General features: G+C 42.8%; 1 long non-coding RNA gene across 1 annotated transcript; it reads left to right on the top strand.

Annotated features, from left to right (window-relative positions):
- Positions 1-628: 628 nt before the first annotated feature.
- On the top strand, positions 629-2768 carry LOC308405874. The gene is made up of 4 exons (XR_013973412.1): positions 629-719; positions 1181-1260; positions 1637-1732; positions 2495-2768. It is a non-coding gene; the product is annotated as an uncharacterized lncRNA (long non-coding RNA).
- The last annotated feature ends 17833 nt before the right edge of the window (positions 2769-20601 follow it).

The raw sequence follows: 20601 nt of genomic DNA, 5'->3' as shown, positions 1-20601 counted from the left end.
TCGCCTCAAAAAATAGAGACGACTCTGGCCCTTCCTGTAAAGTGCTGTGGTGTTTTTAGCCCAGTCCAGTTTATTGTCAATGTGTACTCCAAGGTATTTATAGTCCTCCACAATGTCAACACTGACCCCCTGGATTGAAACAGGGGTCAAGTGTTTCCTGGTCTTCCTGAAGTCCACGATCAGTTCCTTGGTCTTTGCCACGTTGAGCTGCAGATGATTCTGCTCACACCACGTGACAAAGGAGTCGACCACAGCCCGGTACTCTGTCTCATCATCCCTGCTGATGCATCCAACCACCGCAGAGTCATCAGAAAACTTCTGAAGATGGCAGGTCTCTGTGCAGTGGCTGAAGTCTGTGGTGTAGAGGGTGAAGAGGAAGGGGGAGAGGACAGTCCCCTGTGCACTGTAAACCCCAACAGTCTACCTGACTTATAAAGTTTGTGGATATAACAATTAAAATTCCTCACAAAGTTGAAACAACTTAAAACTTTTCTGTTCGGTTAACGATTCAAACAGTTATAATTGTACATGGCTTAGAAGTTAAGAGTAAATACTGCTTTCTTAATTATGATTTTTGAGTAAATGTTTTTTTCCGAGCTCCGCATGTGGACGTCATGACGTCGTGACGTCTTCTCTCTAACCTGAACGACGTTGACAGAAAATTCTGTTCAATATGGCTGCCCTTCTCGAGCGACTGGAGAACACATTTGGAGAAACTTGTAAGTAAAACTGAACCTTCGTTATGTTTATTTTTTCCGTAAAAAAGCAAGTATATTAATATGTTGCAGCCAATAACTTGTTTTCGAATGCGCTGTTGTGTTAAAAAGCACAGACCCAGGTGGTGAATAGTTGTTCGCGGTTGTTCGCGCTCTTTTTCAAACATAGATTATGTCGTCAGTTTTACAGTTTTAACCGATTAAAACACAGTTTTACGAAGAATCACACATAAAGAAAGGGTCTTAGTGATATTTTAACGACCCCTTGCCAACGCAAGAAAGTTGGCGTTTTTACAACAGCAGCCTCATTGTTCGGCAGGTTTTTTTTTTTCTTCTCATTAGCATCATTCAAAAGTGACTTAGCTAGCAGTGGCAACTTCTATCTAAAACAATTGAAATATAGCAAGGTGTTGTATATTTAGTGTGCTGATAAGGTTTTCAATATTTTTATTTTTTCTTCCAAGGCTGAAGGCCAAAGACAAAAAGACAGAAGAAAAAAAAAATTCAGACTGCAATTAATTTCAGGTGGAGACAGTAAACACAGGTGAGTTGAAAGATCTATTGAAGAAACCATTCATTAAGTCCCTTAAGGTGAAGATTTCATATATTGATAATGATAAAATTAACACAAATTAAAAGTTTCACTGATAAACACAATTTTTCCTTGCTTTGAACCCCATGTTCTATATAGATCACAGCTCTGATCTGGAGAACACTATTTTAAAATACTGTGTAGGGTTTTTGTCAAATGATTAAGAAACATACTCTCTGTCACAAGAGACAGAAAGGTTGTATCTTAAAAGAAAAGTCTCCAAAATTTAGTAGAGTCTGATGTCATGCAGTTTCATAAACATGTATTCTCCCCAAAGAATGACACCTGAAAACTTTGCGTTAAATGAACTTTTCTTTTCCCTTTTTAGGAGGCGCCTGATATCAACGTGAAACGCACTGCAGTACTTCGTGCCCTTCCTGTATACCTGCGGGAGGAGGACCCAGAATTCTTTTAGACATGTAATGTAAGTGTATTTTTGCATTACTTAAATTCTGCCAGTAAGATAAAATGCTATGGATTTTTTTAAATACAATTTAATACCCTAGCAGCTACCAAATTGTACAAACAAAATACCCTCTCTGTAGAAAACCCACACACACACAGGTCAGGAGCAGGGCACAGGCGTATCACAGCACTATGGCTATGCTGCAGGTGGCCCAAAAACCAGGCTGAAGTCAAGATTTAGTTTCTTTTTGAGATAAAGTCATGAAATAAAAAATTACTTTTTTTTTTAGAAAAATAATAAAAATACAAATTATGTAATGCAAGAAGCTAACACGTTAATGTACATTTTTCAAAAAAAGTAGAGTACCCTAACTCGTTACAAAGTAACCCACTACACTGCTGAATGTTTTGCTAGATTACAGGTCATGCTTGTCACATTCTCTCAAACCAACCTTACTTATTTAATTGGGGCGATCGTGGCTCAAGAGTTGGGAGTTCGCCTTCTAATCAGAAGGTTGCCGGTTCGAGCCCTGGCTCCGACAGTCTCGGTCGTTGTGTCCTTGGGCAAGACACTTCACCCGTTGCCTACTGGTGGTGGTCAGAGGGCCCGCTGGTGCCAGTGTCCGGCAGCCTCGCCTCTGTCAGTGCGCCCCAGGGTGGCTGTGGCTACAATGTAGCTGCCATCACCAGTGTGTGAATGGGTGTGAATGTCTGGATGACTGAATGTGTAAAGCGCTATACAAATACAGGCCATTTACCATTGATACTGTGTCTATTCCAGGCGGACGCATTGGATGAGTCGACCCTCATTGACACTTCAGTTGCCCTTCTCACAGTGGTTACCGACGGCGCTTCCCAGTCCAGTCCATTTTACTTCCTCAAGCATGGCTGTTTTGGTGAAAGGCGACTAGGTGATGCGTGATATTCCCAGATTTGCAAATGCATTTGCTTTATTGTTTGGCTTGATCTATGCTCTGCATTTAGACTACCCCAGGAAGCTGGTTCACACATTTGCCTTAGTCCAAAATATCTTCATGGGGCTTGATGACGGCAAACCCCTGTCTACATGCTCTTAAGGAATATAAGGCAATGTTTGTTAGGACACGCACTCTGTTACTGAGCACTTTGTTTGAAGCACTTTAAGCACTTTAAGTTTACTACAGGCTTTGGGTGGATTTAACTCCATCAGTTTACCTAATTTTCCTATACTTGACTGCCTTATCTGGTTATTTGGAAGCTGATCATCTTTGTACCCATTTTAAAAAATTGTTTTTCATTTCTATTTAAAAAAAAGTGATTAGTATTTGACTTTTTGTTTTGCATTTTTGTGTATTTTGAGAAAGATGCAATTAGGACTGATGTCGTCCTTTGTGAGTTTATAAAAAGATAAATGTTCTACACAGAATTTATAATGCTCACTTTATGGTGCCGATGTCCATGTTAGTTGATTTATAAAAACATTTGTGATGTTTTTAAATTTTCATGAAAAAATGTTAAATAAACAAAATGTAAAGTAACTGAATTTCCGTACTTTTTTTTTTTTAGTAGTCTACACTCACAACATATCTTTTAATTAATAATCAGATAATTTGAGTTTAGGTTGTAATATAATTGCATTGTGTTGCATCAAAATAATAAACTACAAGAAACACAAAAATATTGAAATTAAAGTATACAGTCTTTGAGTAAAGCTCAATTAATAAAATATAAAATATAATTTAAAATTTTTAGGTTAACAATAAATACAAATTTTGAGTACCCCATACTTAGAAGATATGAGTTTTTGTACTTAAATCTTTTGAGGTAATCAGTTTCCACAAAAGTTTTAAGTTCAGTCAACTTGTTCGGGTTTACAGTGTGGTGCCCCTGTGTTGCTAATCACCTTGTCAGACACACACTGTGGGAGACGTACATATTGTGGTCTTCCTGTCAGGTAATCAACAATCCAGGACACCAGAGAAGCATCCACCTGCATCGCTGCTAACTTATCACCCAGGAGGGTCGGCCTGATGGTGTTGAAAGCACTGGAAAAGTCAAAAAACATGACCCTCACAGTGCTCGCTGGCTGGTCCAGATGGGTGTAGACACGATTGAGCAGGTAGATGATGGCGTCCTCTGTTCCGAGACGAGGCTGATAAGCGAACTGAAGGGGATCCAGATGTGGTCTTACTATGGGTCGCAGCTGGTCCAGGATGAGCCTTTCCAGGGTCTTCATGATGTGGGAGGTCAGTGCCACGGGCCTGTAATCCTGGGGGCCACTGGGACGAGGCGTCTTTGGTACAGGGACGAGGCATGATGTCTTCCACATCACCGGGACCCTCTGCAGACTCAGACTCAGCATAAACAGTTTATGAAAGACTCCACACAGCTGGGGGGCACAGGCCTTGAGGACAAGGGGACTCACTCCGTCTGGTCCAGCAGACTTGCCTGAGTGAAGTCTCCTCATTTGCATCTCAACCTGGTATTGAGTGAAGGTGATGGGTGGGGGAGGGGTGTCAGGAATCTCACAGGAGGCAACATGTGAAGAGAGAGGCTGGCACAGTGGTGTGGCTCTGGATTCCAGGCTGACTGCAGGTGAGGTTGTGGGGGTGGGAGCAGACACTGTGGTGTCGAATCTATTGAAAAACAGATTGATGCCTGGCATTGTCCATAATGTCCATCAGTTTCTTTAATGTCCTTTTCTCTGCCACTGTCACCAGAGTGTCCAGCTTCATGCCTACCACAGAGCTAGCCCTCCTGATCAGTTTCTCCAGCCTGGATGAGTCCTTCTTTGCTGTGCTGCTCCCCCAGCACACAACAGCATAGAAAAGTACTCCAGCAACCACCGACTGGTAAAACATCCTCAGGAGCTTCCTGCAGATGTTAAAAGACCTCAGCCTCCTGAGGAAGTACAGTCGGCTTTGTGCTTTTTTATACAGGTGCTCTGTGTTGCATGACCAGTCCAGTTTATTGTCCACCCACAGCCCGAGGTACTTGTACTTGTTGACCACCTCCACCTCCTCCCCCTCTATCTGAACCGGCAGTGGACCTGCTCTAGACCTCCCGAAGTCCACAACCAGTTCCTTAGTCTTTGAGGTGTTGAGTTGCAGGTGGTTTGTGTGACTCCATGCGACAAAGTTCCTCACCAGACTTCTGTACTCCTCTTCCTGATCATCCCAGATACACCCCATGATGGCTGTGTCGTCTGCAAACTTCTGAATGTGGCATAATTCAGAGTTGTAGCAGAAGTCAGAGGTGTACAGGGTGAAGAGAAGAGGGGACAGCACAGTTCCCTGTGGTGCTCCTGTGCTGCTGACCACTGTGTCAGACGTGATGTCCTTCAGCCTGGCGTACTGTGGTCTGTCGGTGAGGTAGTCGGAGATCCAAGCGACCAGGCAGGGGTCCACCTCCATCCTGTTCAGTTTTTCCTGAAGCATACAGGGCCGGATGGTATTAAAGGCACTGGAAAAGTCAAGAAACAGGATCCTGACCGTGCCTTTTCCCCCATCCAGGTGTGAGTGGGCTCTGTGTAGGAGGTACAGGATGGCATCCTCCACTCCGACACCCGCCTTGTATGCAAACTGTAGTGGGTCCTGGGCATGTTGTACCTGTGGTCGGAGGAGGTTGAGGAAGAGCCGCTCTAGAGTCTTCATAAGATGTGACGTCAGTGCCACCGGTCGGAAGTCATTCAGCTCATTGGGCCGGTTCTTTTTGGGGACCGGGACGATGCAGGATGTCTTCCATAGGGCGGACACTCTCCCCAGTCGCAGACTGAGGTTGAAGACTCGTTGTAGCGGCTCCCCAAGTTCAGCAGCACACGCCTTTAGCATCCTAGGACACACCTTGTCTGGGCCTGCTGCCTTTCTGGGGCGAAGCTTCCTCAGTTGTCTCCTGACCTGATCCACTGTGACACTGGGAGATGTTTGGGAGGAGGGGAGGGGGGGAGATGTCTTGCTGCTGAGAGAGGGATTGGAGGAGGGGGGTGTCATGGTGTCAGGAAGGGGGGGAAGCGAGGGAGGTAGGAGAGTGGGGATTGGACTCTGTAGTGAAGGTGAGGGTGAGGGTGGGGGGGTTGTGGGCTGGTCAAACCTGTTGAAGAAGTTGTTGAGTTCGTTTGCCTTCTCCACAGTCCCCCCCACTGTGCTTTTCTTGGTGTTGTGGCCTGTGATGGTTTTCACACCATTCCAGACCTCCCTCATATTGTTCCTCTCCAACTTCTGTTCCACCTTCCTCCTGTAGGTGTCCTTTGCTTCCCTCAGGCAGCGTTTCACCTCCCGCTGTGCTGCTTTCATCTCCTCCTTCACTCCTTCACTATATGTCATGTAATGACAAGTATTTAGAAAATGCACAGATGACTCTGTGAGCTGGGCAGCACAGTGGCACGGTGGTTAGTACTGTTGCCGCAGAGCAAGAAGGTCCTGAGTTCTATTCAGGACGTATCTATTGGGGCGATCGTGGCTCAAGAGTTGGGAGTTCGCCTTGTAATCGGAAGGTTGCCGGTTCGAGCCCCGGCTCGGACAGTCTCGGTCGTTGTGTCCTTGGGCAAGACACTTCACCCGTTGCCTACTGGTGGTGGTCAGAGGGCCCGGTGGCGCCAGTGTCCGGCAGCCTCGCCTCTGTCAGTGCGCCCCAGGGTGGCTGTGGCTACAATGTACCTTGCCATCACCAGTGTGTGAATGTGTGTGTGAATGGGTGGATGACTGGATATGTAAAGCGCTTTGGGGTCCTTAGGGACTAGTAAAGCGCTATATAAATACAGGCCATTTACAGGCCATATTCCTCCATCAGGCCGGGGTCTTTCTTGGCCCTGCGACAGACTGACGACCTGTCCAGGGTGTACCCCGCCTCTCACCATATAACAGCTGGGATAGGCTCCAGTGCCCCCCGCGACCCTAAAAAGGATAAGCGGAAGCGAATGAATGGACTCTGTGAGCTGTATGTCAGACAGGTCATTCCAGAGTCCTGGGCAAAAGATCTGTTAAGAGCGAGTACGCTTAAAATAAGTTTTAAGCATACAGAACTGGGGTGATGTAATTCCATGTCTTTCAGTGTATTTATTTATAATCTTCTTTCCATATAAGTAAATATTATTATGGATCTGATGGCCTGTCTCGATGTAGCTTAAAGCTAATTAAGTTACTCTTATAATCAGGCTCGGTTAGTCAAGATCTTATATCTGTTATTGCCTGTGTAGTGACTTTCTTTAATTAATTAATCCCATGTCAATATTATTTCAAGGAGACCGATACATTAAACAGTAGTTCACTAGATTTAGTTCAGCACTATTTAAGTTTTGTTACTTATTAAGTTATATTTTATTATCAACAGTTATTGTACAGGTCAGCGTATCTAAAATCTTATATTAGACTATCAAATTTGGATTATATGATTTTAACATAAAGAGTGTAACAGTGTAACAGTGTAACTCAATGTGTTGTATATTTGCCATTTAAAGATAAAGTAAGCATCTGTTTTTTATGTTTTAAAACACAGCAATAATCTAGCAAATAAACCCACATATTTTGTTTTAAATACATTTGCTGTGTAAAAATATTTAACATCAATTTAGGTTACTTCATTTTTAATTTTTGATTGACCAAGTGTATTACATCTTTTTTTTAACTATCAAATCCAAATGTATGAAACTTTTATGTGCAACTGAAATACATAATCGTAACTACTCAAATCAATTACATTTTTCAAATCAATTTTATTTATATAGCCAAATCACAACAACAGTCACCTCAAGGTGCTTTATATTGTAAGGTAGACCCTATAATAAAACATACAGAGAAAATCCCAACAATCAAATGACTCCCTATGAGCAAGCACTTTGGCAACAGTAGGAAGGAAAAACTCCCTTTTAACAGGAAGAAACCTCCTGCAGAACCAGGCTCAGGGAGGGGCGGGGCCATCTGCTGCGATCGGTTGGGGATGAGAGAAGGAAGACAGTACAGAGGACATGCTGTGGAAGAGAGATAGAGATTAATATCAAGCATGATTCAATGCAGAGAGGTCTATCCGGTCTTTAAGTGATGACGTGATGAATCCTGCTTCCGGGCCCAAACGACTCCACGTTTAATAAGGCTTTTGTGTTCTTTGCATGTTTTAATGCTTTATTTGTTGTTCTACTTAATCTCAACAAGCCCCTGAAAGCAGTCAGTGATCACTGGCAGGCCCTCTCGTTTTTTATTATCGCTAATCATTTTAAAGCTCATTTTTTAAAACCTTACAATATAACTACAGCTTAGCCCATGCAGCAGTGTATTGATAACTAAGCTCATATTGTTCATGGATTATCTCAGTTGTTCTTCCAATTGAAGTTCAGTCCGTTTACAGCATCCTGACATGCGATTACATTTGTCCTGAACCTTTGGGAATCCTCACCTTAACTTTTATTGAGTGGAAAAAAGTTAGCGTTCATCCTCCAGCTTCACTGTTTATATTATGCTAACATAGCTGTGTCGCTAGCAATCACGTAGATGCAAAGTAGCAAGTTAACTTCCTGCTAACTTCTAACTCTGCTAAATTTCTTAAACTCCGTTTTCGTGGATGCCTGGATGTTAAACTTAGAGCAGCAATGGTGATCATTTTATTACAGATGAAAGGATTTAGACAGTTTTTAACTCTCAGTGATGCCACAGTTAGGGACCTGCAGCAGAGTTTGAGCCCAGGCACGGCTAATGTCATCGGACTTAAAGACCGGATTGACACACAGTGAGTGAGAAAGTTGACTGAAAAGGAAAATCTCAATGCATCATGGGAATCCCCCAGCAGCCTATGCCTATTGCAGCATAACTAAAGGAGGATTCAGGGTCACCTGGTCCAGCCCTAAGTATATGCTTTAGCAAAAAGGAAAGAATGCGCTATTAGGGTGATGTGGTACATAAGGTCATTAAGATATTTATGAGTATGTTATTATGTGAGGAGCAGGATTTTGAATTCAATTCTGGATTTACCAGTGAGCAATGAAGGGAGGCCAATACAGGAGAAATCTGCTCTCTCTTTCTAGTCCCTGTCAGTACTCTTACTGCAGCATTTTGGATTAATTGAAGGCTTTACAGCAAGTTTTTAGAACATCCTGATAATAATCAATTACAGTAGTCCAGCCTAGAAATAACAAATCTATGAACTAGTTTTTCCGCATCACTCTGAGACAGAATATTTCTAATTTTAGAGATGTTGTGCAAATGGAGAAGGCAGTCCTACATATTTGTTTAATATGTGCATTGAAGGACATGTCCTGGTCAAAAATTACTCCAAGTTTCCTCACAGTGTTACTGGAGGCCAAGGTAATGCCATCCAGAGTAAGAATCTGGTTAGATACCATATTTCTAAGATTTTCAAGGCCGAGTAAAATAACCTCAGTTTTATCTGAATTAAAGAACGTGTTATCTAGCTTCATAGATAGATAGAGTTGGGTGCCATCTGCATAGCAGTGAAAATATTTGCTATGTTTTCTAATGATAATGCCTAGGGAAAGCATGTATAATGTAAGCAGAATTGGTCCTAGCACCGAACCCTGTGGAACACCATAATTGACCTTAGTGTGTGAAGAGGACTCTCCATTTACATGTACAAATTGGAGTCTATTAGATAGATATGATACAAACCACTGCAGCGCAGTACCTGTAATACCTACAGCATGTTCTAATCGCTCTAATAGGATATTATGGTCAACAGTATCGAACGCTGCACTGAGGTCTAGCAGAACAAGCACAGAGATGAGTCCACTGTCAGAGGCCATAAGAAGATCATTTGTAACCTTCACTAAAGCTGTTTCTGTGCTGTGATGAGCTCTGAAACCTGACTGAAACTCTTCAAATAAACCATTCCTCTGCAGATGATCTGTTAGCTGTTTGACAACTACTCTTTCAAGGATTTTTGATATGAAAGGAAGGTTCTTCTTTCTTCTTCTTTGAGCAGTTTTGTAGGAATGCGGTCTAAAAGAAGTTAACTCAGAAAGATCAATTGGAGAAAAAGAGTCTAACTTAACATCAATGGTACTAAGAGTAGCTGTAGATAATGTTACATCTGTGAGATAATTATGGGTAATTTTTTCTCTAATGATTAAAATTTTATTTGTGAAGAAGTTCATGAAGTCATTACTAGTTAATGTTAAAGGGATGGTTGGCTCAATAGAGCTCTGACTTTTTGTCAGCCTGGCTACAGTGCTGAAGAGAAACCTGGGGTTGTTCTTATTTTCTTCAATCAGTGACGAATAGTAACATGTTCTGGCTTTGCGGAGGGCTTTCTTATAAAGCAGCAAACTATTTCTCCAGGCTAAATGATGATCCTCTAAATGTGTGACACGCCATTTCCTCTCCAGCTTACCAGTCATCTGCTTTAGGGTACGTGTTTGAGAATTACACCACGGAGTCAGGTACTTCTGATTTGAGGCCTTAGTTTTCACAGGAGCTACAGTATCCAGAGTTGTACGTAGTAGGGAGGTAACATTATTAACAAGATAATCGACCTCGTTTGGAGCAGGGTTTTAATAGTTTTGCAATTTTCATTAGTTTTTATTTTTATTTAGTTTTGACTTCAGATTTTCAATTTTATATCAGTTTTAATTAGTTTTTACCAATTGTTTGCTAGTTTAGTTTTTATTTTTTTTGAAAATCCTTATTTTCAGTTTAGTTTTAAATAGTTTCAGTTATAGTTTTAGTTGTGTTTGCAATAATTATGTGTAACAAAATCCCAGTTTCATCATATCAGTCATGCTCTTCTGCTTATCCTTGGGTATGTTGCTATTCCAGCTACCATACCCTGCACCCTGGACAGGTCGCCTGTTTGTCGCAGGGCTAACACGCAGAGACAGACAACTCACATTTCCACCTATGGGTTCTTTAATTAAATAAATAAATAAGGCAGATGAACAACCATTGATACCAGGCAACTATAAAATGTATATCTTGGCCCCAATGAGACTATTAACTCTTGCAGCACCGGGTGTTCGTAATTTTGGTTTAAGTGAATTGATAAACTTTTTGAAGGCAATTGACTCCCACAGTTGTGTAGATATCCCAGTCCTGTTGTCTCGGGATGCATCACGCTGCCTTGCCTGGGGTTAGCTTCTGTTTTCTGGGGATGAGGGTTGAGTGTGCTCCCTTCTCAAGGTAGGCTAGGTTAGCCTTCTTGTGTGAGCTTTTCAAGTGCACTTTAAGGTTTGTGGGATTTTTTTCCCTTTAGAAATGTCCCTCATAATTTGTCTCTTTCCACTACAAGACACTTGCTTTATCCAAAACACAGTCATATTCAAAGTAATCCCAAACTGGACTCTGGCGCTTTCTCCCGACTTTTCCTGACATGATTCTGCGCGTGGACGCAGCAACACAGACGACTCGACTAACGTACTGGCCACCTGCTGCCATAATGAGACACAGCAAGAAAAAAATCTGGAAACTAAACTTCATTTTCACCCTTGACTATTGTATGACACGCACATCTACGAAAGCTAAACACATTTTTGCTATAAATTCAGTTAATTTTAGTTAGTTTTGTGAACACTCATTACAGTTTTAGTTAGTTTTCCTTTTTTTGTTTTTATTTTTATTTCCGTTAACGAAAATGTTTTTTCACTTCTAGTTTTCGTTATTTCGTTAGTTTTCGTTAACGATAATAACCTTTGTTTTGGAGTAGCGTTCAGGTAGCTGCTCTGCTCTGTGTTGGTACAGGGCATTGAGGATGATAACAGTGGGTGGATTATATTTTTAAACTGAGTTAAGATGTCTTTGCTTTCAGAAAGACATCTACTTTGATAAAGTCTACTCTCCACTGCTGTGTAATCCATTATTGTAAATGTAAATGTTATCAGGAAATGATCAGACAGGAGAGGGTTTTCAGGAAACACCACTGCCAGCAATTTAAGGAGAACATGCGGCTAAATATGTCACTCCTGGTCTGATTGGTCTTGTATTTGCATTTGATAAACATCCACTTAAACAGTTTGGCGTGCTAGGGTAACTTTCTAACACCATTTAAATACCTTTTCAATCTTTACTGCAGAAGAGTGTAATGGAAATACAAAAGCTGGCACTGTGATGTTTATCAGCATGGCTGTTTTCTTCATGATGACTTCTGCTGCTTTGGCTATAAAAGTCAGGCAGCTTCATGCAGGTACAGAAACAAGTGATTTATTAAACATCCTCATATATCTGTAACAATCATGTACAAACTTCTAACTTTTTACTTTGTGTTTTAGCCTCAAAGAACGAGCTGCATCTTGAAAGAACCAAGATGGAGCACATTTTTTGTTACTCAAAAGCTGTGTTACAGGTAAATTATAACTGTGATAGCCTTTATGATAGAAAAAAGGAGTAATTTCAAAAAAAAGAAATATATATATATATAAAGTATGATTTTGCAACATTAACCGTGTATTGCCAGCAAAGCTGTCTTATCCTATTTGATGTTAGATTTCTTCTACTCTTTTTAGAGCTTCATCAGATTTTTCTCTGATATCTCTGATTTAAGTAGATGACACTCAAGGAAAGCAATTTTGTACTTGTTCAGCAGTATCACTCAGATGTGCACTCAGTCATGGCTTTTTAAAAGTCCAAAATTATCTGTTTACAAGGCACCAGACTGTCAGGAATAAGATGGGTGCAATGACAGTCTCTTTTTTTGCTTTTGTTTTTGTATGTGACTCTAAACTGTTCATTTGCAGGATGAGGGCTCTCTTCACCTGGACTCTGCAGCATTGTGGCTTCTTGCCAAAACAAGAAGCAGAAGGCCTGCAATAGAGAGAAAAGTGGAAACTCACGTTGTTTATTATGTTGGCAGATAAAGTGCGTTCTCTGTGTGTACAATGATGTTTTTGTTATGATTATTATTTTGTCCTGATATGTCAGCTCTCTCCTGAAAAGAAAAAGACAAAGGTATTGTGATTTGTCACACACAACTGAAACAAGGTCTCTACAGATATAAATGACGAAACAATGGCATCCTGAATGTTTCATTTAAAGCAGGGGTCTCAAACTCGTGACCCGGGGGCCACTTCCATGTCACCCCTACCTTGACGTGAAGAAATCTAATGCAATTTGGTCCTTGAACTTACTTTTTTTTTTTTGGATTTGTTTGTTTTTGAGTGCAATGTTAAGTTAAGGTCTTAAAAAAGCAAAAACATCATTGACTATGAAGTCAATATGAGCCAAGAGAACAAACATGTTGAGTGATTGGCTGTGTTAGTTTAGTGAGAGTTATTTGTAAAGAAAATAATTTTCACTTATTCTGTTGTAGTCTTTGTAGTTTACATGTATGATGGGTCTGTCTAGCACAACCCCACCGCTGGAACGAGAAAATTTTACTACACAGCAAAGCAAGACACAAGTAGGCAAAGTTCATTGTGTTACTCATGCATGAAGGAGAGAACCGGACGAGCGCTGTTCCTTCGCTTGACCTTAGTTGCTCTCGTCTGCTCCCTCGTAACACTGCTCTTTATTGAGGTTACATGAATATGCATAGGTTTATTAACATATGACGTCTTACATAGGTATACATGTGAATAAAGAGTATCAGTCTGTGCATTGTGTAGGTAAGTGTGTGTGTGTGTGTGTGTGTGTGTGTGTGTGTGTGTGTGTGTGTGTGTGTGTGTGTGTGTGTGTGTGTGTGTGTGTGTGTGTGTGAGAGTGCGTGCGTGCGTGCGTGTGTGTGTTCAACAATATGAACCTGACAATGTAGTTTTTGACTAGAAAGAAATAGGATAAGATGGACAAGGGACCCAAAAATGAACAAAGTGGTAAATAGACTGATTCTCATATAGCACTTTTTTCTACTCTGCCAGAGTACTCAAAGTGCTGTATCCAACATGCTTCATTCACCCAATCACTTCCTTCTATAATCAAGTGCAATCTAACCAATATTCACACTCTGATGGCCACATCGGAGAGCAGTATTTAGTTAAGATTTTGCCCAAGGATATTTGGCATGCAGACTGGGGAAGCCAAGTGTTTAACTACCAAACTTCCACTCAATAGCTGATCTGCTCTACCACCTGAGCCACAGCCACCCCAAAGGGAGGCAGAAGACATAAATACACAGAAGAGTAACGAGGGAAGTGGAAACACATAGCAAACACAGCTGACACAAATAAACATGATGCCACAAGGGAAGCAAAACTAATCCCACTGAGAATGGAAAACGAGACTGTGAAAATAAAACAGGAAACATAATGAGATGTAGAAATGACAACACGAGCTTGACGATAGGATGTGGAACACGCAGACATGAAATACATAGCAGACTGGGAACACAAGGAGAGGAACATGGGATCAGATAAGAGGGACAAAGGACGGACATAACTAAAAGTATAGCGGAAAAGAGAGAATTAGACAGGAAACGGGAAAATGACACAAGCGAGGGAGCATGGAAGATAATATTAACTAAAACCCAAGACACACTAAGGAATAACACGAGAACTTAATATCCTAGTACATCATACGAACTCAAAAATACAAAATAAAATCACATTGCCCAGCGCCCTGATAAGTGCGCTTAATCAGCATGAAGTCATACTCTGCCTCTTGTTTTCCCTGGGTTTTTTTGTGAGTTTTGCTTGTTGAATGTTTATTTTGTCTGCCCCTTTTAGCTTTGCCTGTTACAAAGACTGTCTTCCCGTATGACTGTATGAAGGAAGCTGCCATATACTGGCCTTTAACAGACTGGATTAGCCACTTTTTAAAAAACTTATGGCTCCAAATTATTCATTGAGAGAGCTATAGCTCTGTTCAAATCACACAAAAACAACAAGAGTCAGACGACATGAGGGAGGCTGAAATTCATGTTGATTAAATTGCCAACAGATATTAGCTCTGTAGTGTTATTTACTAAAACAAACAAAAAATGTTTTACTAAAATCCATATATCTATCAAAAGTTACATTCTTATGGTTGTTTCTTCAGTTGTTTTTCCTCTGATTTTCATCCGAAAGGAACCTATTATTTACCTATTTTTATTAAATGTGTGGTAAACAGAAAGTATGGAACCTGATGGCTGTCATACTTAGAGTGAGAGTCAAATGGTCTGAAGGGGGAGGAAGAGAGGCCTGAGTGAAATTACTTATCACTTCACAGGAAGAAACAGCACAGTGTGATCTGAGAGCAGCTGAAATCACAAGGCCTCTGCAGCCAGTAATGCTATAGTGAAACCTGGCCTACCTATTGTTTGGTTTTATAGGAACAAGACAGATGTTGCAGGTAATGAACAAAGTCTATGCAACAGTAAGACTTCACCAATAATAAGAAATATCAGATGTTCTTATTGATTTCAATGGGAGTGCTCCTTGAAAAAGCTTTCCACTTGCTGATCTACTTATGAATGTTACTTAATATTGTATCCAGTATCGAGTAAATGTATGTATGTATGTATGTATGTATGTATGTATGACAAAAAGAATAGCTTTCTCCCTTGATATCTGAACATGTGTAGCGGCCCACCCCGTTTACTGCTGTGTTGACAACACTATAAAATGAAACCCACATACAGAAATAGCATTAACTGCTTTCACATTAAAGTTTCACATTTTTCTTTTGGTTGTTTAAATCAACTTTTTTAATGCATGTAGACAAGATCAAAACAGTCAGTTGAGGTTTAAGTATCACAATGGGGAGGAAAGGTGTGGCATCCTTCTGGTGAATAAAAAATGGTTCCAGTAAGAGGCTGTACCCTTACTCTTAAAAAATACTTGTTGATAGTAGAGTTTTGCTTCCCTTGTTGCTATCAGTGTGTGAAGAGTGGGAGAAGAGGGTTGCATTGACAATCCAACACAATTGGCAGGACATTGAACACATGTTATGAGTGGTCTGAAACTTGTAAATAACTCATGAAAGAATAAAGCTATGTTGAAACCAAGCACATCATTGTTTTTCTTGTGACATTACCAATAAGTTTGATGTGTCACATGGCCCTCTTCCTATTGAAAAAAGTTGTATCCAAGATGGCCGACTTCTAAATGGCCACCATGGTCATCACCCATCTTGAGGAGTTTGCCCCCTCACATATACTAATGTGCCACAAACAGGACTTTAATATCACCAAACTTCCCATTTTATTACGATGTATCCATATAAATGGCTCACCCTGTAGATTACTCTAAAGAAATTAACATTCCCACGGCTGATTTGCATTGTTACGCCAATGTCCAAATCGCTCTCATTTTTTCTTAATTGTTAAATTGCTTTTATTTTTCATATTTGTATTTTAATGTTTTTAATGTTTGTCAATGGCTTAAATGATTTCAGTTGTCCGTTATACAGCAGGCCTGTTTTATTTAAATGTGCTATATAAATAAAGTGTTTTCACTTCCTGCAATTGTCAGTGTGAATGTTCATATGCAGTTAAAATAAGAAGTGCAAGCACTCTGCTTTAGAGACAGTGAATGTGTTGTCAAGACATTTTGTTCATCAGAGGTGTAAAGTTGCAATAATGTTTTATTGTCATGTACAACAGCATAACATCCTCACAGAGTGATGCTGAGAAACTAGTTCATGCATGGATTACTTCTAGGCCAGAGAAGGTTGGATCAGGATGACCTAAAAGTTTCCTGAAAAGCCCTTCAGTTGATCCAAAATGTTGCAGTGAGGGTTCTGACAGGCACTAGAAAGAGAGCATATTTCTCCCATACTGGCTTCTCTTCATTGGCTCCCTGTTAAACCCTGAAGTTAATTTAAAATCCTTCTACTCATTTTCAAGGTCCTAAATAATCAGGCCCCATCTTATATTAAAGACCTCGTAGTGCAATATCCTCATATAGAGCATGTCGCTCTCACACTGCAGGCTTACTTGGAACCAGCTCCCAGTTTGAATTCGGGAGACAGACTCTGTCTCTACTTTTAAGATTAGGCTGAAAACTTTCTGTTTTTACAGAGTTAATAATAAAATAATAATAGTAATACATTTTATTTCAAAACCCTCAAGGACGCTGTACACAAGCAACAACAACGACAACAAACATAACAATAAAACATTGAGCAAATAAATAAAATAAATTAAACTAGCAGGATGGAAAAATTTATGCGGAATAGGTTAATGTGAACAGGTGAGTTTTTAGTGTGGACTTAAAAGGAGGGAGGGAAGTGATGTTTCTTATCTCAGAAGGAAGGGAGTTCCAAAGATGGTGGGCAGAAAACTCTAAAGTAAGAGGGATGTGGGTGCACAAAACTGGAGGGTTAGTTATACTGCAATAGGTCTAGGCTGCTGGGAGCTTCCCATGATGCACAGAGCTTTTCTTCTTCACTCACCTTTTTCACTTACTATGTGTTTTGTTAAATTCTCAATTCTTTGATCTTTGGGCTGAAGGAAGAACAACACAGAAAACAAGGAGCATGAGTCCAGAGCAGTTCATAAACAAGAAAACAGTTCAACACAGAACCAGATCCAACACGATTCCACGGGAAAGTTCCGGGGGCCGACCGTGCGGATGGCAACGGCGGCGGCGGGCAAACAGTTCTGGGGGCCGACCGCGCGAAAAGCAGCAGTAGCAGCACCGGTGGAACAAATCCGGGGAGCGGCCACGCAGAAGGCAGTGGCGGCAGTGAAAGAACAGGTCCGGATGCCGACCACACTGAAGGCAGTGGCGGCAGTGAAAGAACAGGTCCGGAGGTCGACCACGCCAAAGGCTGTGGCGGTGACGGCCTCGTTCAGGGGGCCACCCTCGACGGCGATGACGTCCGACCAAAGGCCTGGAAAGTGGCCGGCGACGCTGAGGTGGCAGTTGGGGACCTGAAGACGGCGTGGCCCCTGCAGCACAAGGAGAGGCAGAGGCTGGGCCAGACGAGGCAGAGGCAGAAGTTGAAGCAGAGGCTGCACCAGGCAAAGCTGGTGCTTCAGTGCGTTACTTCTGTTTTGTTTTTGTGCATAACTTCTGTGTCTGGGCACTCCTCTGGATATTCTTACACCAGAGAAGAGCTTCTTAACTACAGGACTACAACACCTGTGGATTTACTTCCAATATTTGTCGCATCTGCGGCAGATTTACTGCAGACTCTGATCAGGAAAGTGAGACGCCGAAAGAGAGGTAAGCGAGCCGGCGCACTCGTGCGTCTGAGGAGACGTGGACTGCGAACTGCTCTTCCTGGGATCTTCCTTTCCAATGTACGCTCACTCAGGAATAAAATAGACGAGCTGGCCCTGATGAGAAGCATGAACAGAGACTTTGCCTCCTCCTGTGTCTTATGTTTTACGGAGTCGTGGCTCTGTGAGGACATCCCGGACAGCGCGCTCAAGCTGGAGGGCTTTCATCTGCTGCGCGCGGACCGGCAGGCCTCTCTCTCTGGTAAGACCAAAGGTGGAGGTGTCTGCTTCTACATTAATAGTGGCTGGTGCACAGATGTAACAGTGATTGCTCAGCACTGCTCTACCTCTCTGGAATACCTTTTTATTCACTGCAAACTGTTTTATTCTCCGCGGGAGTTTGCTTCATTCATCCTGGCCGCTGTTTACATCCCGCCAGATGCGGATGCGCAGGCAGCTCAGTGCGCACTCGCGGAGCAGATACTGCACATGGAGCGGACATTCCCGGACTCTCTCATTATTGCTCTTGGGGACTTTAACAAAGCCAATCTGAGCCATGAGCTTCCCAAATCCAAGCAGTATATTAAATGCCCGACCAGAGAGGAGAGGACATTAGACCACTGTTACTTCACGATCAGCGGTGCCTATCGTGCGGTGCCCCGCGCTTCACTCGGACTTTCTGACCACGTCATGATCCACCTAAGCCCCGCGTACAGACAGAAGCTGAAGCTCTCCAAACCTGTCGTGAGGACCAAAAAACTGTGGAGCAACGAGGCTGTGGAGGAGCTTCGCACGTGTTTGGAGTCTACAGACTGGGACACAATGAAGGCTGCTTCTAACAGCTTGGACGAGTTTACGGACACTGTCACCTCCTATATCCACTTCTGTGAGGACAGCATTGTGCCATCACACACCAGGGTGAGTTATAACAATGACAAACCCTGGTTTACTCCTAAACTCAAAAAGCTGTGGCTGGAAAAGAGAAAAGCGTTCAGAAGCGGAGACAGGGTCTGCTACAGAGAGGCCAAGTACAGGTTCACTAAAGAAGTGGACGTTGCTAAACATCAGCACTCTGAGAAGATGCAGCAGCAGATCTCAGAGAATGACTCGGCCTCTGTGTGGAAAGGTTTTAGGAATATCACCAATTACAAGCCTAAAACCCCCCACTCCACTGATGACTTGCTCTTGGCCAACACCCTCGACGACTTTTACTGCCGTTTTGACGAGCCATCAGGCAGCCTTCACACCTCCAACGGCCCCAACAATGGAGACACTTTGGACACTCATTCGCCCACCTCTCCCCCCTCCATAGAGCCATCACCACCTTCAAACACTTCACCTACAACACCCCCCTCCTCACCCCACACAAAAGAGGATTTCACACCACCTCCTCCCACCACAACTCTTCATATTCATGAAGAAGGTGTGAGGAAGCAGTTTAAGAGTCTGAATGCTCCTGCCACCCTCAGACACTGTGCAAACATGCTGGCCCCAGTGTTTTCTGGCATTTTCAACTCCTCACTGCAGGCATGTCATGTGCCTGCCTGCTTCAAGTCCTCTACCATAATCCCTGTCCCCAAGAAACCTAGGATCACTGGACTAAATGACTACAGACCCGTGGCTCTGACATCTGTGGTCATGAAGTCTTTTGAGCGCCTGGTTCTCTCCTATCTCAAGACCCTCACGGTCCCCCTCCTGGACCCCCTGCAGTTTGCATACAGAGCCAACAGGTCTGTAGATGACGCCATCAACATGGCCCTACACTTCATCCTGCAGCATCTGGACTCCCCAGGAACCTACGCCAGGATCCTGTTTGTGGACTTCAGCTCTGCCTTCAATACCATCCTTCCAGACCATCTCCGAGGCAAGCTTTCCCAGATGAATGTGCCTGATCCCATCTGCCGGTGGATCACTGACTTCCTGACGGACAGGAAGCAGCACGTGAGGCTGGGAAAGAATGTCTCGGACTCCCGGACCATCAGCACCGGCTCCCCTCAGGGCTGTGTTCTTTCTCCCCTGCTCTTCTCCCTGTATACTAACTGCTGCACCTCCACCCACCAGTCTGTCAAGCTAATCAAGTTCGCAGATGACACCACCGTTATTGGACTCATCTCGGACGGGGATGAGTCTGCCTACAGGAGGGAGGTTGAACGTCTGGTGTCCTGGTGCAGCCACAACAACCTGGTGCTGAATGCCCAGAAGACAGTGGAGATTATTGTGGACTTCAGGAAGCACACAGCTCCACTCCCCCTCATCATCCTGACTGACACCCCCTTCACCTCTGTGGACTCATTCCGCTTCCTGGGTACCACCATCACCCAGGACCTGAAGTGGGAGCCCACCATCACCTCCGTCATAAAGAAAGCCCAGCAGAGGATGTACATCCTGAGGCAGCTGAAGAAATTCAACCTGCCAACACGGACGATGATGCAATTCTACACATGCAATCATCGAGTCCATCCTCACCTCCTCCATCACCGTGTGGTACGCTGGAGCCACTATCAGGGACAAACAGAGACTGCAGCGTGTTGTGCGCTCTGCTGAGAAGGTGATTGGCTGCAGACTCCCATCTCTGCAGGACCTGTACACCTCCAGGACACTGGGGCGTGCAGCTCGGATCTCAGCTGACCCTTCTCACCCTGGACACAGTCTGTTTGACCTGCTCCCCTCAGGCAGGAGGCTCCGGTCCATTCGCACCAGAACCTCTCGCCATAAGAACAGTTTCTTCCCCTCTGCTGTTGAACACATGAACAATAACCGTATGACTGTTCCCACCACTAACACATGACCCTACGCTGTGTTCACTGCATCATTCCATGTTTGGCACTGATCACCACCTGCACTCATGTATATATCATGTATATATCTTGTATATATCTATCTACTTAGCACTTTTAA

The sequence above is a fragment of the Rhamphochromis sp. 'chilingali' genome, assembly GCF_963969265.1.
Source record: "Rhamphochromis sp. 'chilingali' genome assembly, chromosome: 1".
In the NCBI taxonomy this organism is placed as follows: domain Eukaryota; kingdom Metazoa; phylum Chordata; class Actinopteri; order Cichliformes; family Cichlidae; genus Rhamphochromis; species Rhamphochromis sp. 'chilingali'.
This window is presented reverse-complemented; position numbering and strand designations above follow the sequence as displayed.